The sequence below is a fragment of the Ahaetulla prasina genome, chromosome 3 (genome assembly GCF_028640845.1).
Source record: "Ahaetulla prasina isolate Xishuangbanna chromosome 3, ASM2864084v1, whole genome shotgun sequence".
Taxonomy (NCBI): Eukaryota; Metazoa; Chordata; class Lepidosauria; order Squamata; family Colubridae; genus Ahaetulla; species Ahaetulla prasina.
In genome coordinates this window covers 18,554,917-18,580,332 of record NC_080541.1, presented here as the reverse complement: position 1 = coordinate 18,580,332, position 25,416 = coordinate 18,554,917, and the positions used below count along the sequence as shown (strand labels likewise).

The following is a 25,416-nucleotide window of genomic DNA, read 5'->3' as shown; positions in this document are numbered from 1 at the left end:
TAATTCAGATACCCTGGATACAGATCTCTTTACCGAATTTTTACTGTACAGTATTTTATGAGCTCTGGTGGCACAGTGGTTAGATTGCAGTATTGCAGGCTGACTCTGCCCACTGCCAGGTGTTCAATCCTGACAGGCTGAAGGTTGTCTCAACCTTCCATCATTCTGAGGTTGGTAAAATGAGGACCCAGATTGTTGTGGGGGGCCATAGGCTGACTCTGTAAACCACTTAGAGAGGATTGTAAAGCACTGCGAAGCGGAATATAAGTCTAAGTGCTATTGCTATTGTTGTTTTTTCAAAAGCCCAGACCTGACTTTGTGGTCTCTTCCCATAATCCTAAAAGTTTTATCCAAAAACTTTCTACTGTTGACCTCACCCCATTCCTAAGAGGACCATAAGGGGCGTGCATAAGTGTGCCTACCGTTCCTGTCCTATTGTTTTTCTTTTCTTCTTCCTATATATATGCTTATACCTCCTTATATTTACTCATATATGTGTTTATATACTATATAATCTTTTGTATGATACCTACATATATTGTTGTGACAAAATAAATAAATAAATAAATAAGATTTAGCATATTGTTTACATGGTGCTGCATCTATACAGCAAAGCATAGATGGAGAACCAACCAATGTCTTGTGGAAATTGGGAGTTACCAGGTGTTTCTTCTGCTGATTTAAATGCTGCTAGTTCATAAGAAAGTGCTTTGGAGCAGGAATGTACACCCACATAGTAAAAACAGTCGGAACAGTAGCTGTGATGATGCAATCAAAGCTCCACCTGTTATTGAACAAACACGCATAACATTTGTCAGACCCTTGATGGCACCATCTCAGCTATCTTGACTTTATCTTTAATGTATCCCTTGGACTTTCCGCTTTGGAGGCTTCAAAGAGGTAGAAGAGAATCCTGCAAGAAACCTAGGCTGTCTTTATTAAACTGGAACATAGTTTGGTCACAGATGGCATCTCTCAAATTATAGGTCCCTGACACGGATGCTCTTTTATAATTGCCGCGCCAGGGAGAAGTTCATCCAAAATGGATGCAACTGTTTAATCATTCAATATTGCAATAAGCTGGGTCTACATAAAGAACGTTTGCATATTAAGAACAATACATGGGCTTATTTTAATACTCATTTACTTGATCTATTTTTGAGCTTCATTAGTACTGGTGGTTTGAAAAAAAACTCATACGTTTTATGAGATTTTTTTTCTTAATTGGAGTCTTCAAAACACTGGAATACGAAATAACAAGTACAACAAAAATAATAATAATAAAATTGGAGAAGATTAAAAAAAACCACGAAGACCTGCAAATAGAAAGACTAAGGCAAAAAAACAGCAGTGGTGTCAATAAGCACCTGGGCGGGGGGTGGCATCACTTGAACACCATCGGGATTGACAGATTCACCCTCAGTCAATTGCAAAAGGCAGCTTTACTTGGAACAGCTTACATAAAATAAGAATAGAATAGAATTTTATTGGCCAAGTGTGATTGGACACACAAGGAATTTGTCTTGGTGCATATGCTCTCAGTGTACATAAAAGAAAAGATACCTTCATCAAGGTACAACATTTACAACACAATTGATGATCAATATATCAATATAAATCATAAGGATTGCCAGCAACAAGTTATAGTCATACAGTCATAAGTGGAAAGAGATTGGTGATGGGAACTATGAAACGATTAATAGTAGTGCAGATTCAGTAAATAGTCTGACAGTGTTGAGGGAATTATTTGTTTAGCAGAGTGATGGCCTTCGGGAAAAAACTGTTCTTGTGTCTAGTTGTTCTGGTGTGCAGTGCTCTATAGCATCGTTTTGAGGGTAGGAGTTGAAACAGTTTATGTCCAGGATGCGAGGGATCTGCAAATATTTTCACGGCCCTCTTCTTGATTCGTGCAGTATATAAAATAAGACAACCTTGATTATCATTTTTTATTGTGAGCACACTGGAGGAGGGGTCTCCAACCTTGGTAACTTTAAGGCTGGTGAACTTCAACTCCCAAAAACTTTTCTGGCTGGGGGATTCTGGGAGTTGAAGTCCACCAGGCTTAAAGTTGCCAAGGTTGGAGACCCTTGCACTGGAGCACACTTAAAAAGGAAATTCTGTTGCCTGCTCTCAAAAGAAAGTCTGTACCTACTCATACACATGCATAACACACATATACACATGCTATATACATACACACAGACACACACGTTAATCACTGTCCATTTTTAACACATAGCAGAAAGAGGAAACTTGAGAGTTCACAAGGTTGATGCTATATGGAGCAAAATTGTGATTGAATCTATATGTTCTGCTTCTGGTACCTCCCAGAAGGTAACAAGGAAAACAGGTCGTGAAGAGGATGTGTAGTGTCCCAGACAATCCTGCGGCCAGAAGGAAGTGAACTACCAATAATCTTTTCTGCCCTCCTCACCACTCTCTGCACCGCCTTGCTGTCCAGACAATAATGCAATACAACAGGATGTTCCCGATCGTCCCTCTATGGAAGGTGGTAAGGACAAGGGAAGAAAGATGTATTCCTTCATAGATATCTATAAAACCATCAAACATCAACATCTACCTATCCCAGGTTCTTAGAAAGGACTCAGTAGGTGGATAAAAACGCCAAATCCAGTGTAAACAGCTAGCTGACTGTGTGATAAACAGCAATAAAAATAATAATAATAGGCAGAGCATCCTGTTCTCCCCCAGGAAGATTTATGTAGGCACCTGGAACATCAATTTATTACTCACAGGACTCCATCCACATATATGATAGAATTGCCAGTTGCAAAGTTTCAAAATTATCCTATTATTTTCCTGATGTGACACTAAAGCAGTTAATTTAAGATGATTTTTTTTAAAAACATAAAATAAAATTATGGAAATGTTTCTGTAAATTTTCCCAAACTGAAGTCAGTTGTGCCTTGTGATGCTAGCCTAAGCTGTTTTATTTTTCTGGGTATTTTAGTTCATAAAATAATACAGGTAGTCCCTGTTTACTAACAGTAATTGGGTCTGGGAAGACTGCCATTAAGCGACATGACTGTACCAATTTACAATGGCAGCTATGACACCTAGTTGCTGTAGTTAAGCCAGTGCTTCTCAATTATTTTCTGTCATGCCCCCCTAGGAAGAAGAAAACATTTTTCGCGCCCCCCCGCGCAACTGTAAACACAGGGCGTAGCTTGTTATGACAGTGTTTGCCGAGGTCAAACGCGCCCCCCTTTACGGAGCCTTGCGCCCCCCCTGGGGGGCCCGCCCCACTATTTGAGAAGCACTGAGTTAAGCGAATCTTGCAACAGGTGCACTGCAGTGGCTCAATGATGCTGGCGCTCCAGCGGTTCAAGTCCTAGCATTGCATGGCGCGATGAGCTCCCGTCACTTGCCTCAGCTTCTGCCCACCTAGCAGTTCAAAAGCATACTGCATGAGAGTAGATAAATAGGCACCACTTCAGTGGGAAAGCGAGATGGCGCTTCGTGTGGGCAGTCAGAATCCTGCCGAATCTTCCCAGTTGTGATGCCCGTTTGTTTGATGGAGAGGGAGAGGATCCCGGATGACACTGCAGGATGCTATTCATCTTTCTTTCTGGTATGGAGTTAGTCTGCCTCCTGTGGCGCACTTTGGAAAGCATGAGAGCTTGAACCAAGCAGGGTAGCCAAAGTACTACTCTGTATTAGCACTGTGGTCTCCTGGCTAATGTAACACCGCCATGTATCAAATAAATAAATAATTGCCGCATTGTGTAAGTCACCTGATCACCATTTGCAACCTCTTGCTAGCTTCCCCACTGATTTTGCCAGGGGTGAAATCCAGCAGGTTCTGACAGGTTCTGGAGAACCGGTAGCAGGAAATTTTGAGCAGTTCAGAGAACCGGTAAATACCACCTCTGGCTGGGCCCAGAGTGGGGTGGGATTGGAGATTTTGCAGTATCCTTCCCCTGGAGTGAGGTGGGAATGGAGAGTTGCAGTATCCTTCCCCTGGAGTGGGGAGGGAATGGGGATTTTGCAGTATTCTTCCCCTGGAGTGGGGTGGGAATGGAGAGTTTGTAGTATCCTTCCCCTGCCACGCCCACCAAGCCACACCCACAGGCAGTAAAAATAATTGGATTTCACCACTGGATTTTCTTATTGGAAGCTGACGGGGAAGGTCACAAGGATAATCATGTGACGGGAGACACTACAACATTGCAATTGAGCACCAGAAGCCAAGTAGCCCACATTGCAATCATCTGACCATGCTGCGATAACTCCAACCACGATAACCCATGGTAAGTGCCCCTTGTTCAGCACCATGGTAACCTCAAACATTTACTGAACGAGTGGACATTAAGTGAGAACTACCTGTACTTCTTTATTTATCATGTTTCTCCTCTGTCGCTTGTTTTTGCAGAGCAACTTGGAAGCTCTGCTGAAGAACGATAAATAAACCTTTCCATGCAACGGTCACACATTCAGAGGCAGATACATACAACTAAATAAATGCATTTGATTGACTAATTAGGTCCATCAAGTGATTGTTGATGCCTACTGACTACGCTGATAGAATTCTCTCCATGATAATCTGTCTCCATCCTGGTCCTTCAAAACATCCAATGGTGGATCCATTGTCCCGTGACTGACTCCATCCATTTTTTGCTGGTTGTCCTCTTCTTCTTTTCCCTGCCACTTTTCCCAGCATCAGAGCCTTCTCCAAATTGCTGGATCTTCGTATAAGGTGTCCAAAGAAGGATGAGTTGAGCTTGGTGATTTGAGCCTTGAGTGAGAACTCTGGGCTGATTTCTTCAATGATCCATTAGTTTGTTTTCTGGGCTGTCCATGGTATTCTCAAGGATCACATTCAGTTTCTTTCAACTAGTCTATGCTATCTTGTAAAAGAGACACGGCGGCTCAGCGGCTAAGATGCTGAGCTTGTCGATCGAAAGGTTGGCAGTTCAGCGGTTCGAATCCCTAGTGGGGTGAGCTCCCGTTACTTGTCCCAGCTTCTGCCAACCTAGCAGTTCGAAAGCATGTAAAAAATGCAAGTAGAAAAATAGGGACCACCTTTGGTGGGAAGGTAACAGCATTCCGTGTGCCTTTGGAGTTTAATCATGTCAGCCATATAACCACAGAAGTCTTCGGACAGCGTTGGCTCTTCGGCTTTGAAACAGAGATGAGCACCGCCCCCTAGAGTCAGGAACGACTAGCACATATGTGCGAGGGGAACCTTTACCTTTACCTTTTAGGCTATCTTGTATTTCAGCTCCCTTTGTTTCAATACAGCTGCTTTAAGAATGATAGGAAATATAGGCTAATGCATCTGGAGGACGTTAATTTGGAACAGGATGTTTGTCTTTTTAATCAACTTACTGTTGACCTTTAATCACTGAGTAGTCCTTAACTACACGTTAGAACAGTAAACCTACCCCTAATCCATCTAGTTTTAACATGCATATCCGCAGAATGAGTAATAAAGCTGAAGTAGCAATGTCGTGATTAAGAACTCTTCAGACAGTTTTGTTCTTCGACCCAAAGAGCAGATAAACAAAGCGGATGAGTAATAATAATAATTTTTAAAAAAATACGACACAAGAAATCTCTTTGTTTCACAAAGGTGTTCCCTCAGGTACAGTTTTCTTAATAGAAAATAGTTTAATTCTAGCCCATCTCTAACTGGCAGACAGAAAGTCTGCTAAAAAACAAAAAACAGAAAACATTTACTGGTATGTCAAAAGCAAAGGACCAGTATGTCAAATGAGGGACTGGAAGTAAAAACAGTGGAGAAAACGCTTAGGAAATTACCGGTATTTATTTATTACATTTGTATTTTGCCTTTCTCTTTATACACCACTTATTGTAGTCTCCAAATTTTCACTTGGCCTTTTGATACGTGGATAATGTGGTTTTTCCTGCTCGCACTCGGAATTCTAAAACCTATTTCTGATATTATTTATGGATCTCAGTCTGCTTTTGTTCTGATTTAACAGAGAAAATGTTTGTTCACATATGTATGTTGAGCCGAACAGGCTCATCATTCTTTTGCGTGGCGTCTCATCAGAGGAAACTTGGCATGATCCAAACTCTGATAGAAGTCAGGAGGAGAGAAGCTGATGTTGACTCTTCAGAGAATCATCACATTGCATTTCAATCAGTTCTAACTGCAGACTCTCCTCCACTTCTTCTGCATCCACCAGGAAGGGGTCGAGAACAGCTTGATTTGTTTTTCAATGACAGAAAAATCTTGAAAACGCTGGTTGAATTCTGTCACGAGAGATGTAATTACAGAAACATATTTCTCCTTTTAGCAGAAAGGTCTGCCTTTGGAAAAGCAGACTTGATTTCAGACAGCGAGGGAAGTGTGCAGCATTAAAGCTTCGTAGTTGTGTCTCAAACAGGCGGAGCTTTACACAGAAGGCTTTCATGTGCGCATACAGGTGTGACACCAGCTGTTCTTTGCCTTGTAGGTTCTTGTTCAGTGTGTTCAGATGATGAGTAAGATCAACTAAAATGCCAGGTCTGCCAGCCACAGAGGGTCACTCAGTTCATGAAGAGGTCGGTCCTTCTCTTTCAAAAAATTGTCGATTTCTGATCTCAGCGAATAAAACCGCTGCAGCACAGAGCCACGGCTGAGCCAGCGCACATCAGAGTGGTAAAGTACATCCCCGTATTCAGCATCCACGTCAGATAAGAAAGCTTGAAATTCCTGTGGTACAGTCCTCTAGCTCGAATTATGTTGACAGTTTTACAACAGTGTTCATCACATCGCCCAGCTGCACAGTCTTGGCACACAGTGCTTCTTGGTGGATTATACAGTGCATCCTAACAGCCTCACCTCCGCTCTCTTTACCTTGACGCACACCATGGATGCCATTCCTTTTCGCTCACCCGTCATGGCCGGAGCTCCATCCGTTGTTACTCCACAGAGCTTGTCCCATTTAAGCCCCATCTTTTCAACTGCCTCTGACACAGCGTCAAAATATTTCCACCCGTCGTTGTGCCTTTTAGGCTCATCATATCAAGCAGCTCCTCCGTACAGCAAAATTATCATCGACTCGCAAAAAAATTAAAAGCTGTGCGGTGTCTGTGGCGTCTGTGCTCTCATCGCATGCTATCGAGTAAAAATCAAAAGCACAAGCTTTCTCTCTCAGCTGAAGTTTCAGGTTAGCTGACAAGTCCTCGATTCTCCGCACCACTGTATTTCTGGATAAGGTCACGTTGTTGAAATCCTGCACTTTTTCCGGGCACATTACTTCTGTGACTTTGATGAGGCACTGCTTTATGAAATCACCGTCTGAGAACGGTTTGCCATGCTGGGCAATAAGTTTTGCGACTTCATAGCTTCCTGCTGTGGCGTTTTCCTGTATTTTGTTAGCACGAAATAAAAACTGTTGTTGAGCTTGCAGGCTAGCTGCCATTTGCTTGAATTTCTGTGCTCGTTTGGCACCTGTGTACGATGCGTAGATCTGATGCTTGGTCTCATAGTGCCGATGGACATTATACTCTTTCATCACGGCAACATCTTCATTGCAAATCAAACAGACACACTTTCCGTTGATTTCTTTAAAGAAATATTCATTTTCCCACCGTGTTTGAAATCTTCTACACTCACTTGCTATCTTGCGTTTCTTGGTGCTGCCATTTCTGGTGACTCGTGGTAAATATTTAGGACTATATCAGAGGCCTGAAAACCTGGGACATTACAATACAGATGGATACAGTCAGTCTACTAAAAAGCAACAATATGTGGATATCATCTTCATTTAAGGGGGGAAAATGTTTCATATTCATTCATCTTGGCCAGGGTGTCAAACTTGGTCTTTAAGACTTGTGGACTTCAACTCCCAGAGTCCCTCAGCCAGCAAAGCTGGCTGAGGAACTCTGGGAATTGAAGTCCACAAGTCTTAAAGAGACCAAGTTTGGACACCCCTGATCTTGGCTATTGTTTTGTATTTGGTATGAACATGAAACTCCCTTCGTTATTCCCTGCCCAAGGGGTGGAGGCGCGAGGGGCCTCACCAGGCGGCCCGAGGAAGGCGAGGTAGAACTGCTGGGGTCGGGCACAGCCAGCAGCCTCTTTCTCGCTCGCCGCCTCCTCCGCCTCCTTCGTTATTCCTGCCCAAGGGGTGGAGGCGCGAGGAGCCTCGCTAGGCGGCCCGAGGAAGGCGAGGGTAGAACTGCTGGGGTCGGGCACGGCCAGCAGCCTCTTTCTCGCTCGCCGCCACCTCCTCCGCCCCCTCCCTTCGTTATTCCCTGCCCAAGGGGTGGAGGTGCGAGGAGCCTCGCCAGGCGGCCCGAGGAAGGCGAGGGTAGAATTGCTGGGGTCGGGCACAGCCAGCAGCCTCTTTCTCGCTCGCCGCCGCCTCCTCCGCCCCCTCCCTTCGTTATTCCCTGCCCAAGGGGTGGAGGCGCGAGGAGCCTCGCCAGGCGGCCCGAGGAAGGCGAGGATAGAACTCCTGGGGTCAGGCACGGCCAGCAGCCTCTTTCTCGCTCGCCGCCGCCTCCTCCGCTCCCTCCCTTCGTTATTCCCTGCCCAAGGGGTGGAGGCGCGAGGAGCCTCGCCAGGCAGCCCGAGGAAGGCGAGGGTAGAACTGCTGGGGTCGGGCACGGCCAGCAGCCTCTTTCTCGCTCGCCGCCACCTCCTCCGCCCCCTCCCTTCGTTATTCCCTGCCCAAGGGGTGGAGGTGCGAGGAGCCTCGCCAGGCGGCCCGAGGAAGGCGAGGGTAGAATTGCTGGGGTCGGGCACAGCCAGCAGCCTCTTTCTCGCTCGCCGCCGCCTCCTCCGCCCCCTCCCTTCGTTATTCCCTGCCCAAGGGGTGGAGGTGCGAGGAGCCTCGCCAGGCGGCCCGAGGAAGGCGAGGGTAGAATTGCTGGGGTCGGGCACAGCCAGCAGCCTCTTTCTCGCTCGCCGCCGCCTCCGCCTCCTTCGTTATTCCCTGCCCAAGGGGTGGAGGCGCGAGGAGCCTCGCCAGGCGGCCCGAGGAAGGCGAGGATAGAACTCCTGGGGTCAGGCACGGCCAGCAGCCTCTTTCTCGCTCGCCGCCGCCTCCTCCGCTCCCTCCCTTCGTTATTCCCTGCCCAAGGGGTGGAGGCGCGAGGAGCCTCGCCAGGCAGCCCGAGGAAGGCGAGGTAGAACTGCTGGGGTCGGGCACGCCAGCAGCCTCTTTCTCGCCGCCTCCTCCGCCTCCTTCGTTATTCCTGCCCAAGGGGTGGAGGCGAGAGCCTCGCCAGGCGGCCCGAGGAAGGCGAGGTAGAATTGCTGGGGTCGGGCACAGCCAGCAGCCTCTTTCTCGCCGCCGCCTCCTCCTCCGCCCCTCCTTCGTTATTCCCTGCCCAAGGGGTGGAGGCGAGGAGCCTCACCAGGCGGCCCGAGGAAGGCGAGGTAGAATTGCTGGGGTCGGGCACGCCAGCAGCCTCTTTCCGCTCGCCGCCGCCTCCTCCGCCCCTCCCCGTTATTCCCTGCCCAAGGGGTGGAGGCGAGGAGCCTCGCCAGGCGGCCCGAGGAAGGCGAGGATAGAACTCCTGGGGTCGGGCACGGCCAGCAGCCTCTTTCGCCGCCGCCGCCTCCTCCGCCTCCTCCGCCTCCTTCGTTATTCCCTGCCCAAGGGGTGGAGGCGCGAGAGCCTCGCCAGGCAGCCCGAGGAAGGCGAGGTAGAATTGCTGGGGTCGGGCACGGCCAGCAGCCTCTTTCTCGCTCGCCGCCTCCTCCTCCTCCTTCGTTATTCCCTGCCCAAGGGGTGGAGGCGCGAGAGCCTCGCCAGGCGGCCCGAGGAAGGCGAGGATAGAACTCCTGGGGTCGGGCACGCCAGCAGCCTCTTTCTCGCCGCCGCCGCCTCCTCCGCTCCCTCCCTTCGTTATTCCCTGCCCAAGGGGTGGAGGCGCGAGAGCCTCGCCAGGCAGCCCGAGGAAGGCGAGGTAGAACTGCTGGGGTCGGGCACGCCAGCAGCCTCTTTCTCGCCGCCTCCTCCGCCTCCTTCGTTATTCCTGCCCAAGGGGTGGAGGCGCGAGAGCCTCGCCAGGCGGCCCGAGGAAGGCGAGGTAGAATTGCTGGGGTCGGGCACAGCCAGCAGCCTCTTTCTGGCAGACAGAGTCCTCAGCCAGCTTTGCTGGGAGTTGAAGTCCACAAGTCTTAAAGGGACCAAGGTTGAGACCACTGTTCTGGAGCCCCACCCCCACCCCAGCCCAAAAACCCAAGAGCATCTCCTCAAAATCTTGATTTTCCTTGAGTAAAAAAAACAAACCTAGAAGTAAACGGGACCATTGCAGGGTAGAAATTTACACTACTGCACCATAAGAGCCATAGAGGCACATTGATTGAAGAAATGGCAAAATCTCCATGCAATAGAACTCTATTTTGCTAGGTTTTCTCTCTCTCAGTTTTGGCCTTATGGTATTTTCAGAAAAACAGCAGCAGGTCAGTGCTTTGTTTATTTACATGGTGGCTGGGGAATTCTGGGATTTGAAGTCCACAAGTCTTAAAGGGACCAAGGTTGAGACCACTGTTCTGGAGCCCCACCCCCACCCCAGCCCAAAAACCCAAGAGCATCTCCTCAAAATCTTGATTTTCCTTGAGTAAAAAAAACAAACCTAGAAGTAAACGGGACCATTGCAGGGTAGAAATTTACACTACTGCACCATAAGAGCCATAGAGGCACATTGATTGAAGAAATGGCAAAATCTCCATGCAATAGAACTCTATTTTGCTAGGTTTTCTCTCTCTCAGTTTTGGCCTTATGGTATTTTCAGAAAAACAGCAGCAGGTCAGTGCTTTGTTTATTTACATGGTGGCTGGGGAATTCTGGGATTTGAAGTCCACAAGTCTTAAAGGGACCAAGGTTGAGACCACTGTTCTGGAGCCCCACCCCCACCCCAGCCCAAAAACCCAAGAGCATCTCCTCAAAATCTTGATTTTCCTTGAGTAAAAAAAACAAACCTAGAAGTAAACGGGACCATTGCAGGGTAGAAATTTACACTACTGCACCATAAGAGCCATAGAGGCACATTGATTGAAGAAATGGCAAAATCTCCATGCAATAGAACTCTATTTTGCTAGGTTTTCTCTCTCTCAGTTTTGGCCTTATGGTATTTTCAGAAAAGCAGCAGCAGGTCAGTGCTTTGTTTATTTACATGGTGGCTGGGGAATTCTGGGATTTGAAGTCCACAAGTCTTAAAGAGACCAAGTTTGGACACCCCTGATCTTGGCTTTGTTTTGTATTTGGTATGAACTTGAAACTCCTTCGTTATTCCCTGCCCAAGGGGTGGAGGCGAGGAGCCTCACCAGGCAGCCCGAGGAAGGCGAGGTAGAACTGCTGGGGTCGGGCACAGCCAGCAGCCTCTTTCCGCCGCCGCCTCCTCCGCCCCTCCCTTCGTTATTCCCTGCCCAAGGGGTGGAGGTGCGAGGAGCCTCACCAGGCAGCCCGAGGAAGGCGAGGATAGAACTCCTGGGGTCAGGCACGGCCAGCAGCCTCTTTCGCTCGCCGCCTCCTCCGCCTCCTTCGTTATTCCCTGCCCAAGGGGTGGAGGCGAGGAGCCTCACCAGGCAGCCCGAGGAAGGCGAGGTAGAACTGCTGGGGTCGGGCACAGCCAGCAGCCTCTTTCTCGCCGCCGCCGCCTCCTCCGCCCCTCCCTTCGTTATTCCCTGCCCAAGGGGTGGAGGTGCGAGGAGCCTCACCAGGCAGCCCGAGGAAGGCGAGGATAGAACTCCTGGGGTCGGGCACAGCCAGCAGCCTCTTTCGCTCGCCGCCTCCTCCTCCTCCTCCTCCTCCTCCTCCTCCTCCTCCTCCTCCTCCTCCGCCTCCTTCGTTATTCCCTGCCCAAGGGGTGGAGGTGCGAGGAGCCTCGCCAGGCAGCCCGAGGAAGGCGAGGATAGAACTCCTGGGGTCAGGCACGGCCAGCAGCCTCTTTCTCGCTCGCCGCCGCCTCCTCCGCTCCCTCCCTTCGTTATTCCCTGCCCAAGGGGTGGAGGCGCGGGGGGCCTCGCCAGGCAGCCCGGGGAAGGCGAGGTAGAACTGCTGGGGTCGGGCACAGCCAGCAGCCTCTTTCTCGCCGCCGCCTCCTCCGCCCCTCCCTTCGTTATTCCCTGCCCAAGGGGTGGAGGTGCGAGGAGCCTCACCAGGCAGCCCGAGGAAGGCGAGGATAGAACTCCTGGGGTCAGGCACGGCCAGCAGCCTCTTTCGCTCGCCGCCTCCTCCGCCCCTCCCTTCGTTATTCCCTGCCCAAGGGGTGGAGGCGAGGAGCCTCACCAGGCAGCCCGAGGAAGGCGAGGTAGAACTGCTGGGGTCGGGCACAGCCAGCAGCCTCTTTCGCTCGCCGCCTCCTCCGCCTCCTTCGTTATTCCCTGCCCAAGGGGTGGAGGTGCGAGGAGCCTCACCAGGCAGCCCGAGGAAGGCGAGGATAGAACTCCTGGGGTCGGGCACAGCCAGCAGCCTCTTTCCGCCGCCGCCTCCTCCGCCCCTCCCTTCGTTATTCCCTGCCCAAGGGGTGGAGGCGAGGAGCCTCACCAGGCAGCCCGAGGAAGGCGAGGATAGAACTCCTGGGGTCGGGCACAGCCAGCAGCCTCTTTCCGCCGCCGCCTCCTCCGCCCCTCCCTTCGTTATTCCCTGCCCAAGGGGTGGAGGCGAGGAGCCTCGCCAGGCAGCCCGAGGAAGGCGAGGATAGAACTCCTGGGGTCAGGCACGGCCAGCAGCCTCTTTCCGCCGCCGCCTCCTCCGCCCCTCCCTTCGTTATTCCCTGCCCAAGGGGTGGAGGTGCGAGGAGCCTCACCAGGCAGCCCGAGGAAGGCGAGGATAGAACTCCTGGGGTCAGGCACGGCCAGCAGCCTCTTTCTCGCCGCCGCCTCCTCCGCCCCTCCCTTCGTTATTCCCTGCCCAAGGGGTGGAGGTGCGAGGAGCCTCACCAGGCAGCCCGAGGAAGGCGAGGATAGAACTCCTGGGGTCAGGCACGGCCAGCAGCCTCTTTCTCGCCGCCGCCTCCTCCGCCCCTCCCTTCGTTATTCCCTGCCCAAGGGGTGGAGGTGCGAGGAGCCTCACCAGGCAGCCCGAGGAAGGCGAGGATAGAACTCCTGGGGTCGGGCACAGCCAGCAGCCTCTTTCTCGCCGCCGCCTCCTCCGCCCCTCCCTTCGTTATTCCCTGCCCAAGGGGTGGAGGCGAGGAGCCTCGCCAGGCAGCCCGAGGAAGGCGAGGATAGAACTCCTGGGGTCAGGCACGGCCAGCAGCCTCTTTCTCGCCGCCGCCGCCTCCTCCGCCCCTCCCTTCGTTATTCCCTGCCCAAGGGGTGGAGGCGAGGAGCCTCGCCAGGCGGCCCGAGGAAGGCGAGGTAGAACTGCTGGGGTCGGGCACAGCCAGCAGCCTCTTTCGCTCGCCGCCTCCTCCGCCCCTCCCTTCGTTATTCCCTGCCCAAGGGGTGGAGGTGCGAGGAGCCTCACCAGGCAGCCCGAGGAAGGCGAGGATAGAACTCCTGGGGTCAGGCACGGCCAGCAGCCTCTTTCGCTCGCCGCCTCCTCCGCCCCTCCCTTCGTTATTCCCTGCCCAAGGGGTGGAGGCGAGGAGCCTCGCCAGGCGGCCCGAGGAAGGCGAGGATAGAACTCCTGGGGTCAGGCACGGCCAGCAGCCTCTTTCTCGCCGCCGCCTCCTCCGCCCCTCCCTTCGTTATTCCCTGCCCAAGGGGTGGAGGTGCGAGGAGCCTCGCCAGGCGGCCCGAGGAAGGCGAGGATAGAACTCCTGGGGTCAGGCACGCCAGCAGCCTCTTTCGCTCGCCGCCTCCTCCTCCTCCTCCGCCCCTCCCTTCGTTATTCCCTGCCCAAGGGGTGGAGGTGCGAGGAGCCTCACCAGGCAGCCCGAGGAAGGCGAGGGTAGAACTGCTGGGGTCGGGCACGGCCAGCAGCCTCTTTCGCTCGCCGCCTCCTCCGCCCCTCCCTTCGTTATTCCCTGCCCAAGGGGTGGAGGCGAGGAGCCTCGCCAGGCGGCCCGAGGAAGGCGAGGTAGAACTGCTGGGGTCGGGCACAGCCAGCAGCCTCTTTCTCGCCGCCGCCTCCTCCGCCCCTCCCTTCGTTATTCCCTGCCCAAGGGGTGGAGGCGAGGAGCCTCGCCAGGCGGCCCGAGGAAGGCGAGGTAGAATTGCTGGGGTCGGGCACAGCCAGCAGCCTCTTTCCGCCGCCGCCTCCTCCGCCCCTCCCTTCGTTATTCCCTGCCCAAGGGGTGGAGGCGCGAGGAGCCTCGCCAGGCGGCCCGAGGAAGGCGAGGATAGAACTCCTGGGGTCGGGCACAGCCAGCAGCCTCTTTCTCGCCGCCGCCGCCTCCTCCTCCTCCTCCTCCTCCTCCTCCTCCTCCTCCTCCGCCCCTCCCTTCGTTATTCCCTGCCCAAGGGGTGGAGGCGAGGAGCCTCACCAGGCAGCCCGAGGAAGGCGAGGATAGAACTCCTGGGGTCGGGCACAGCCAGCAGCCTCTTTCGCTCGCCGCCTCCTCCGCCCCTCCCTTCGTTATTCCCTGCCCAAGGGGTGGAGGCGCGAGGAGCCTCACCAGGCAGCCCGAGGAAGGCGATGATGGTAATGATGATAAGAGCAGTTTCAGTTCCATAAACATTGTTTTTTGGGAGATTGACCTTCTGTTACCTTTGCTGATTGTCCCATGATCATTGTCGCAGCAAACCACCGGGCAAGCACCGGGAGGCGGCCGAAGGCCATATTCAGTTATACTATTTATTAACTTATCTTGGTTGTAAGACGTCACATGGATACAGTTATCGCCTCTTAATCTACACTGTCTTTACCTAGATTTTAGGTTTACAATCTGAGATTCCAAAGCAAGAAAAATTAGCAGGCTTTGCAACAAAACAAGAAGGGAGGGTCTTGTACAATGCTATCTTTCTCTTTTATTGCCCATCTCATTATTTCTGGAGCTCTGGAGCAGAGGTCTCCAACCTTGGTCCCTTTAAGACTTGTAGACTTCAACTCCCAGAGTCCCTCAGCCAGCTTTGCTGGGAGTTGAAGTCCACAAGTCTTAAAGGGACCAAGGTTGGAGACCACTGTTCTGGAGCCCCCACCCCCACCCCCAGCCCAAAAAACCCAAGAGCATCTCCTCAAAATCTTGATTTTCCTTGAGTAAAAAAAAACAAAACCTAGAAGTAAAACGGGACCATTGCAGGGTAGAAATTTACACTACTGCACCATAAGAGCTATAGAGGCACATTGATTGAAGAAATGGCAAAAATCTCCATGCAATAGAACTCTATTTTGCTAGGTTTTTTCTCTCTCTCCAGTTTTGGCCTTATGGTATTTTCAGAAAAACAGCAGCAGGTCAGTGCTTTGTTTATTTACATGGTGGCTAGGGAATTCTGGGATTTGAAGTCCACACAATTATCATAAAGTTGCTGAAGTTAAGAAAGCCTGCTTTGGAAAAACAGAGATGCTTGTTTTCTTCAGCCTCTCCCAAATAAATCCTTCTCTGCTAGGGAAGCAAAAAATAAATAAAAAATATTAGCATTTTTTTAAAAAAATAAAATCCTTAAGACGCATTCTCTAAACGGCCTTGCACGCTGTGTACTTGTTCTTCTTAACAGCATTCCGAACATTTCAGAGTTTAGCTGGAAACCTTGGTGGGTCTTGCCCTCTTGCAAAATTTGTTTTCAATTACTCGGAGTGTCTTCAACTCCAAAGGCATCCCTTTACTGCCTGTGTCCCTGTTCAGAACAGAACAGAAGACAGAGATGGAAGGCACCTTGGAGCAGTGGTGGAATTCAATTTTTTTGACTACTGGTTCTGTGGGCGTGGCTTGGTGGGCGTGGTGTGGCTTGGTGGACGTGGCAGGGGAAGGATACTGCAAAATCCCCATTCCCTCCCCACTCCTGGGGGAAGGATCAGTGGTGGGTTGCTCCCGGATCTGTCCGGTTCTTGCGAACCGGTAGTAAAAGTGACAGGAGGCTCCGCCCACCTGCCTGGATTTCATAATGGATGATCTGCGCCATGCGCAGAAGTGCACACACTCCCGTTGCGGATCGGTAGTAAGGTAATATCCTTGGGAAGGATATTCTAGTGGAGTCCTAGTGAATAACCATTTAGATATGAGCCAGCAGTGTCCAGCAGCTGCTAAAAAAGCCAACACAGTTCTGGATTGCATAAACAGAGGGATAGAATCAAGATCACGTGAAGTGTTAGTACCACTTTATAATGCCTTGGTAAGGCCACACTTGGAATACTGCATTCAGTTTTGGTCGCCGCGATGTAAAAAAGATGTTGAGACTCTGGAAAGAGTGCAGAGAAGAGCAACAAAGATGATTAGGGGACTGGAGGCTAAAACATATGAAGAACGGTTGCAGGAACTGGGTATGTCTAGTTTAATAAAAAGAAGGACTAGGGGAGACATGATAGTAGTGTTCCAATATCTCAGGGGTTGCCACAAAGAAGAGGGAGTCGGGCTGTTCTCCAAAGCACCTGAGGGTAGAACAATGGGTGGAAACTGATCAAGGAAAGAAGCAACTTAGAACTAAGGAGAAATTTCCTTACAGTTAGAACAATTAATAAGTGGAACGACTTGCCTGCAGAAGTTGTGGATGCTCCAACACTGGAAATTTTTAAGAAGATGTTGGATAACCATCTGACTGAGATGGTGTAGGGTTTCCTGCCTGGGCAGGGGGTTGGACTAGAAGGCCTCCAAGGTCCCTTCCAACTCTGTTGTTATATTATATTATATTATTATATATTGCAAAATCACTACTCCCACCCCACTCTGGGGCCAACCAGAGGTGGTATTTGCCGATTCTCCAAACTACTCAAAATTTCCACTACCGGTTCTCCAGAACCTGTCAGAATCTGCTGAATTTCACCCCTGCCTTGGAGGTCTTCTCATCCAACCCCCTGCTCAAGCAGGAGAGATCCTATACCCATGATGGTGAACCTATGGCACGCGTACCAGAGGTGGCACACAGTGGCCTCTCTAATGGCACGTGAGCCGACACCCCAGTCCAGCTCTGCTGCGCATGCATGCATGCTTCCCGCTGGCCAGCTGGTCTTTGGGTCTCTGCCGTGCATGCAGGTATGTGTGTGGGAGCACGCACATGTGCAGGAGGCGGGGCACATGCGGGAGGGCCACACACACATTGCATTTTGCGGGTTTGGGTGCATGCGTGGGTATTCACACATGTGCGTGCACGCTTTGGGCACTTGGTCTGGAAAAGGTTAGCCATCACTGCCCTATACCATTCCAGACAAGTGTCTGTCCAGACTCTTCTTAAAAGTCTCCAGTGATGGAGCACCCACAATTTCTGACAGCAAGCCATTCCATTGGTTGATTGTTGTCACTGTTAAGAAATTTCTCCTACGTTCTAGGTTGGTTCTCTCCTTCATTAGTTTCCATCCATTGTTTTTTTGTCTTGTCTTCTGGTGCTTTGGAAAATAGGTTGACTCCCTCTTCTTTATGGCAGCCCCTCAACTATTGGAATTCTGCTATCATGTCATCCTATTATTTTTTATTTATTTTTATTTATTTATTTTGTCACAACAATATATGTAGGTATCATACAAAAAGATTATATAGTATATAAACACACATATGAGTAAATATAGGAGGTATAAGCATATATATATATATATATATATATAGGAAGAAGAAAAGAAAAACAATAGGACAGGAACGGTAGGCACGTTTGTGCGCTTATGCACGCCCCTTATGGTCCTCTTAGGAATGGGGTGAGGTCAATAGTAGAAAGTTTTTGGTTAAAGCTTTTAGGATTATGGGAAGAGACCACAGAGTCAGGTAAAGTATTCCAAGCACTGATGATTCTGTTACAGAAGTCATATTTTCTGCAATCTAGATTAAAGCGGTTGACATTAAGTTTAAATCTATTAGTTGCTCTAGTATTATTGCAATTAAAGCTGATTAATTAAATTAATTAAATTAAATTAATTAAATTAATTAAATTAATTAAATTAATTAAATTAATTAATTAAATTAATTAAATTAAATTAAATTAAATTAATTAATTAATAAATTAATAAAATTAATTAAATTAAAGATCCTAGTCCTTCTTTTCAGATAGAAAAATAATTTAATCCCTAGACATTACGAATATTACAGAAAAATGTTCATGGGTTAACACAAATGACAGCTAAGGGATGCCGGAAGAGCTCCATAAGCACTGGCAATGGAAGCACCACAAAAGTTGGATAAATCAACTTTTCACCTATCCTTAATATGTTAAAACCTTTTGCAGTTTGGATATATATATATCTCCACTTTTCTAATGCTTTTTGCACGTGTCTTCTTTAAACCCCGGGATAAAAAGCAAATTAAATGTAATTCACGCTTAATTTGCGGGCTTTAAAAAAAGGCATTTGCACACTTCAACACAAATATAGGTCCGAGGCTATGAGGCGGTTGAAAAATGTGGCTTGATTCTGCACCAGTTATCTTCAGCTATGAAAGGAAAACAAATCAAATATCAACTATGAGCGGATGCCTTCCATGTAAGTAGGGCATCAGCTCCAGTAATCCCCAGATATTAGACTTGGTTGAGAGTTGGTCTAATGCTTCTGAAAGGCACTGGAAAAGAGAAAGCTGAAAAGGGAGATTTTATAGAGATTTCTTTCCCTCCCCATGCCCAAGAGTAACTGCATTTACATTAGATACTTAACTTGGTTTCTGAATTCCTGCAATGCACTGAACCATTAAGGAACCAAATGGACTCTGTTTGTTTATGACACTGCAGGCAAAACTAAGGGAGGGAAATTTGAGCCTTAGGTTGTGTGAACAGAGTTACTGGGACTTTTAACTGCTTCTGGTCTATGGGATACACAAACCCAGCAGCCACAGTTACGTACGCATGAGTTAAATTAAGGAAATGGTGTGGCATTAACAAAAACCTTCCCTCAATTCAAACTCCAGGTGCAATTTTTAAATGAAGGACAATGATAGAAGGAATCTAATCGAGGGATTCATAGGATCTTTGTGTTTTTTCAGAATATTGTAAGAAAAGCCAATGTGACCACGTCGCAAGGTATGTTGTACGACTTGTATCTTCATGGGGTGTGCGTGCAACATCACCATGCACATCAACAAGGGAGGCAATCAGCCTGTTCCCCACTGCTCCCACAACATCTGAACAGTAAGAATTATAATGTCAGCCATAGTGTTCAATCATCATTAAGTCAGCATATCCTGACATCTCCAGCCTGCTGGGCAGGCAAAAGAAATAGCAAGGAGAATAAGAAGACCATTAGCTCTTCACACCCACATGAGTTGGAGACCAATTGTGCCAAAAGAATGTATCTAAATTCACCCTGCTGGGTAGAACGATGATTTTTTTCCAGAGTTTAAAAGCAAACTTTAAAAAGAAGCATGTTTCAGATTCCCACCTTTGAAATGTATCCTCCTATGGGCTGCTCTAAAATTAGAATGCTCAACTTTGTCCTATGCAGCATAAACTGATTTGATTCAGAAGGCTGAGCCTCCAAATAGGAGTTTCATTTGGCTCCGATTAGATAGCTTTAAAGTTTATTTGCAAAACAGTGGAAGGGTCATCATAACACTGCTCACTAAGCCCAAACTATCAGTCTCTCTCTCTCTCTCTCTCTTTTCTTGGCTGGGAAGGGTGAATCATGGAATTAAATGGTAAACGCTGCCAGATTTTCATTCCTTTGGAAGGAAAAGAAGAAAAGGTGTATTTGTCATGCAAATCTAATACTGAAAAGAAAAGAGGGGATGGGCCAGCCATTAGGAAGACAATGCACAGTGACATTCCAGATTACTTGTCAAAAATTTTACACAAAAGATCTGCAGCCTTTGTTAGGTGTTTGTCAACACACAAGAGCCTAAATAATTGATAGAGGAATAATGAACTGTCCATCACAACCTTTTCCAACACCATCATCTAGAACAGATTATGCAACCAGATTGTGAGGTCTGCCAGACTAGTCATTTATCAACTAACCATTTCCTTGGTGATTAATCCTTAAGGCGGGCAGGCTTTATATCACTACAGACAGCTGGGTGACATTATAAATCTCTAGTCAAAAAACCGACTTCCTACTTCTGTGGACATATCAGGTGACTGCATTCAAAGGGCCATACAGTGTATAGTTGGTAGTAGTTTTCATTTAGTCGATTCTCTAAACCAGGATTTCTCAACCTTGGTAACTTTAAGATGTGTGGACTTCAACTCCCAGAATTGCCCAACCACCAAGCTGGCTGGAGAAGTTTGGGAGTTGAAGTCCACACATCTTTAACTATGAGTTTAACTCACAGAATCATCTGTTACAATGTCCTTCCTGTTGAAGACTACTTCTGCTTCAATTGCAACAATACACGAGCACACGATAGATTTAAGCTTAATGTGAACCGTTCCAATCTTGATTGCAAAAAATATGACTTCAGTAACAGAGTTGTTAATGCCTGGAATGCACTACCAGACTCTGTGGTCTCTTCCCAAAATCCCCAAAGCTTTAACCAAAAACTATCTACCTCACCCCATTCCTAAGAGGTCTGTAAGGGGCGTGCATAAGAGCATCAGCGTGCCTACCGTTCCTGTCCTATTGTTTCCTTTGATTGTATCCAATTCGTATAGTTATTTCATGCTTATGCTTATATATATGCCTATATATCATATAGTTATTTCATGCTTATGCTTATATATATTGTTGTGACAAACAAACAAACAAACAAATATATAATAAAATAAATCTTAAAGTTGCCAAGGCTGAAAAAACAACAACAATAACCCACCATGTTAATTCCTAACAAGAATGACAGCTGGTAATTATTACAGTCCCCTTTATATAACTTCAGAAATGTTTATTCATCCAAGAGAAACAGTTTTGCACTGAACATTTTTATGTAACCAAAATTTTGCTTTCCTTATTTTGCAGTCACAGGAGGTTGCGAATTCCTTAAAAGCTACTACACTTTCCTTCTGAGAAAATAACAGCAACAGGATAGGGGCTGTGCTGAAGCCTCAGACTTCTCCCATTTTGTCCAGACCAGGGGTGGAGAACTATGGTCCTTACTGGCTCAGGAATTCTGGGAGTTTAAATCCTAAAGTCATAAAGTGAACATATTTCCCTACCTCTGGTCTAGACCAGGGCTCTTCAACCTTGGCAACTTTAAGACTTATGGACTTCAACTCCCAGAGTTCCTCAGCCAGCAAAGCTGGCTGAGGAACTCTGGGAGTTGAAGTCCACGAGTCTTAAAGTTGCCAAGGTTGGAGACCCCTGGTCTAGACAATGCTAATAATTCTTGATAAGGTAGGTAAAATGAGGACCCAGATTGTTGGGGGGGCAATAAGTTGACTTTGTAAATATACAAATAGAATGAGACTATTGCCTTATACACTGTAAGCCGCCCTGAGTCTTCGGAGAAGGGCGGGATATAAATGTAAACAAACAAACAACAAAACAAACAAACAACAAACATTGTCTCAAAACTAAACCCACACATTTGTGTTCTTCCAAGCTGGCATTCAATACCTGTGTAACCATGCAGACGAAACATTTCCATATGGACTTATTACAGGTAGTCCTCGACTTACAACCGTTCATTTAGTGACCATTCTAAGTTACAATGGCACTGATAAAAGTGACTTCTGGCTGTTTTTCACACTTATGGCCACTGCAGCACCTATGGTCACATGATCAAAATTCAGATGCTTGCCAGCATATTTATGACGGTTGCATCCCAGGGTCACGTGATCCCGTCTAGCGACCTTCTGACAAGCAAATTCAATGGGGAAACCAGATTCACTTAACAATTCTGTTACTAACTTAACAATGGCAGTGCTTCACTTAATGACTGTGGCAAGAAAGGTCGTAAAATAGGGGAAAACTCACTTAATTGTCTTACTTAGCATCCGAAATTTTGGCCTGAAATAGAATAGAATTCTTTATTGGCCCAGTGTGATTGGACACACAAGGAATTTGTCTTTGGTGCATACGCTCTCAGTGTACATAAAAAGACAAGATACGTTCATCAAGAATCATACGGTACAACATTTAATGATAGTCGTAGGATACAAACAAGCAATCAAATCATACCAGGGAACAAACTAGTGGTGGGTTTCAAATTTTTTTACTACTGGTTCTGTGGGTGTGGCTTGGTGGGTGTGGCATGGCTTAGTGGGCGTGGCTTGGTGGGCGTGGCAAGGGAAGGATACTGTAAAATCTCAATTCCCGCCCTACTCCAGGGGAAGGTTATTGCAAAATCCCCATTTCCTCCCGATCAGCTGGGACTCGGGAGGCAGAGAATAGATGAGGGCGGGGCCAGTCAGAGGTGGTATTTATCAGTTCTCCAAACTACTCAAAATTTCCGCTACCGGTTCTCCAGAGCTGGTCAGAACCTGCTGAAACCCACCTCTGGAACCAACAATAGAAATCATAAGGATGCAAGCAACAATATTACAGTCATGCAGTCATAAGTGGGAGCAGATGAGTGATAGGAATGATGAGCAGTGTGGTTGTAAGTCGAGGACTATCTATATACCAGTCCCTGATTTGGAAAAATACCCTGCAAACATCAACCTGTAGGGGTGACTGAGATAACTCATCAATTAACCCAAATTCTAGCGGAACTGAAAAACTTTTCTACCAGCTGAGACTAAACCTCCTTTACAAATTTATTACAACAGGCAATCCTTTCTCTTTTCTTTAATAATCCAAATTTAATTTAGAGGCTTGTCTCATTTTTGGAAGCTCACAGACGTTCTGCAATTATAGATGCCATTGCTAACCGACTGGATGCTTTCTTTTAAGGTAGCCCAGTTCCCAGGCTAAGAGTTGATTATTTATCCGAAGGCCTCTGGGAATGTATACAAGATAAGGATTTCATTTTAGAGGATGTTTTACCTCAGAGCAGCTTTTTCAACCGGCAAGGCAAATAGGGGCCAGGAGAGGAAGTATACATCCGTAAAGAAAACATATATTCAGGCCAAGGTTCACCCTGTGTCATACCTCATCAAAGGATGTGGTGATTCCAGTGGGAAAGACCTGGGGAAACCTTTTCAGTCTTAGAAAACTATCCTGGGTATTACTTGATTTAAGAATTTTTCGGCCAGATGCTTTTCAGAATGGCATGTACGATGCGGAGCGGTGAAAGTCCTTGGGAAAAAGGTGCTTTGCAAGGCAGTGGAGCATGAAGGAAGTTATCTCTTGTCAAATCATTAAAGCGCTGCATTTTTCCCCTCCAGGGATTAAAGCAGAAGGTGAGGCTGTGAGTTTATCTGCACGTATACTTAGTCCAGAGTAGCTTCCAAAGCTGAAGAGAGACCCTGGATATGTGCTAGTTGTTCCCAACTCTAGGGGCCGGTGCTCATCTCCATTTCATCGCCGAAGAGCCAGCGCCATCAGAAGATGTCTCCGTGGTCATGTGGCTGGCATGACTCAACGCTACAGGCGCATGGAACACTGTTACTTTCCCACCAAAGGTGGTCCCTATTTTTCTACTTGCATTTTTTACATGCTTTCGAACTGCTAGGTTGGCAGAAGCTGGGACGAGTAACGGGAGCTCATCCCGTTACGCGGCACTAGGGATTCGAACCGCTGAACTGCCGACCTTTCGATCGACAAGCTCAGCATCTTTAGCCACTAAGCCACCACATCCCTGTTAACGCCATGGCTAGAAATAGTATAATAAAGGGACTTTTAAACTCAGAGGAGATCCAAGCCAAAAGACAATTACTTCCCCCACCCCGCACTTATTTTTAATGAAAAAAGCAGATGAACTGAAGCAGGCTGACAAGCCGGCACACAGCCGTTGATAAAATGGCTGGAAGGTCTACCGTACTATCAAATTTGATTCAATTTTATTAATTTAGTATTTCCGTTTATATGGCGGCCTGCCTCAAAGAAATGACTCTGGGTGGATCACAACCGTTACAAATTTTACAAAAGAGAAAAGAGCAACATTAAAGAAAAAAACATTTGGGTTACAGCCCTACAAAACAAACAGCAGCAGCAGTATTAGAAATCCCCAACAGCAATCATCATTGCCACCGTACAGGAGGCCCCACCAGATATCCAGACCCACAAGCCCAATGGCCCAACCGTGCCTTGAAGGCCCTGAGGAAACATTAGTCAGGCTGGGGCCAATCTTATCTCTGCGGGATGATATTATGAGCCTCAGTGGCGCAGTGGTTAGAGTCAGTGGTGGGTTTCAAATTTTTTTACTACTGATTCTGTGGGTGTGGTTTGGTGGGCGTGGCATGGCTTGGTGGGCATGGCACTGGAAGGTTACTGCAAAATCCCCATTTCCTCCTGATCAGCTGGGACTTGGGAGGCAGAGAATAGATGGGGGAGGGGCCAGTCAGAATTTTTACTACCGGTTCTCCGAACTACTCAAAATTTCCACTACCGGTTCTCCAGAACTGGTCAGAACCTGCTGAAACCCACCTCTAGTTAGAGTGCAGTACTGCAGGCTACTTCTGCTGACTGCAATTTGGCAGTTCAAATCTCACCAGGCTCAAGGTTGACTCAGCCTTCCATCCTTCCTAAGTGGGTAAAATGAGGACCCAGATTGCTGGGGGCAATATTCTGACTCTGTAAACCGCTTAGAGAAGGTTGTAAAAGCACTGTGAAGCGGTATAGACGTCTAAGTGCTATTGCTATTATGCCAGGGGTGGCTGACCGGATGGAGACATCTCCACCACCATGTCACTTGTCCTCTTGGCTTGTAGTCTTCATTAATCTCTTTAATCTTCCTATATTTAAATCACTTCGTATTATTGTTTTGTCTTTTTATCATTTTGTAAGCTGTCCAGTGTCGCTGCAACAGTGAAATAGGTGCCATGTAAATTTAATAAACAAACAAACAAATAGTGATAAGCATCTGGAATCTTCAGCTGTTTCAAAATGCAACGATACAGGCCATTATGTGTCCCTGTAGAACAGTATACGTAGCACTTCTGCTTTGAGAGCTATATCAGTGACCAATTTGCTTTCAGGTCTAGTTCAAGGTGCTGGTTTTGAACTTTGAAGAACTACATTGTATGGGACTGGGTTACTTGAGGGACCTCCTCTTTTGGATTACATCCGTGTGACACACACACACATACACACACACACTGATCCAGAGAGGGCGTGCTATGGATTCCATCCATTAGGGAATTATATCTGGTGGATCCCAGGAGGCAGGCCTTCTCTGCCATGGTGACCACCTTGTGGAATCTTCACATCCAGGAAGTGAGGTCATCTCCATCCTTGGAATACTGCATTCAGTTTTGGTCGCCACGATGTAAAAAAGATGCTGAGACTCTAGAAAGAGTGCAGAGAAGAGCAACAAAGATGATTAGGGGACTGGAGGCTAAAACATATGAAGAATGGTTGCAGGAACTGGGTATGGCTAGTTTAATGAAAAGAAGGACTAGGGGAGACATGATAGCAGTGTTCCAATATCTCAGGAGTTGCCACAAAGAAGAGGGAGTCAGGCTATTCTCCAAAGCACCTGATGGCAGGACAAGAAGCAATG

The 25,416-nt window shown here is 47.9% G+C and overlaps 1 protein-coding gene across 3 annotated transcripts in view; it reads right to left on the bottom strand.

The window, feature by feature from the left end:
- BBS10 (Bardet-Biedl syndrome 10) overlaps nt 1-25,416 on the bottom strand; it is an 87,591-nt gene that overhangs the window by 2,349 nt on the left and 59,826 nt on the right. The window contains exons 6-7 of one of the 3 annotated variants that reach the window (XM_058176776.1): nt 25,106-25,202; nt 1,548-1,899 (exon numbers count right to left, since the gene is read on the bottom strand). The exons of 1 other annotated variant lie outside the window; for it this stretch is intronic. The gene's annotated coding sequence lies outside the window, so the exon portion shown is untranslated. Of the gene's footprint in view, nt 1-1,547; nt 1,900-22,051; nt 25,203-25,416 lie in introns of those variants that run through there. One more of the 3 variants, XM_058176774.1, reaches the window with a different exon arrangement.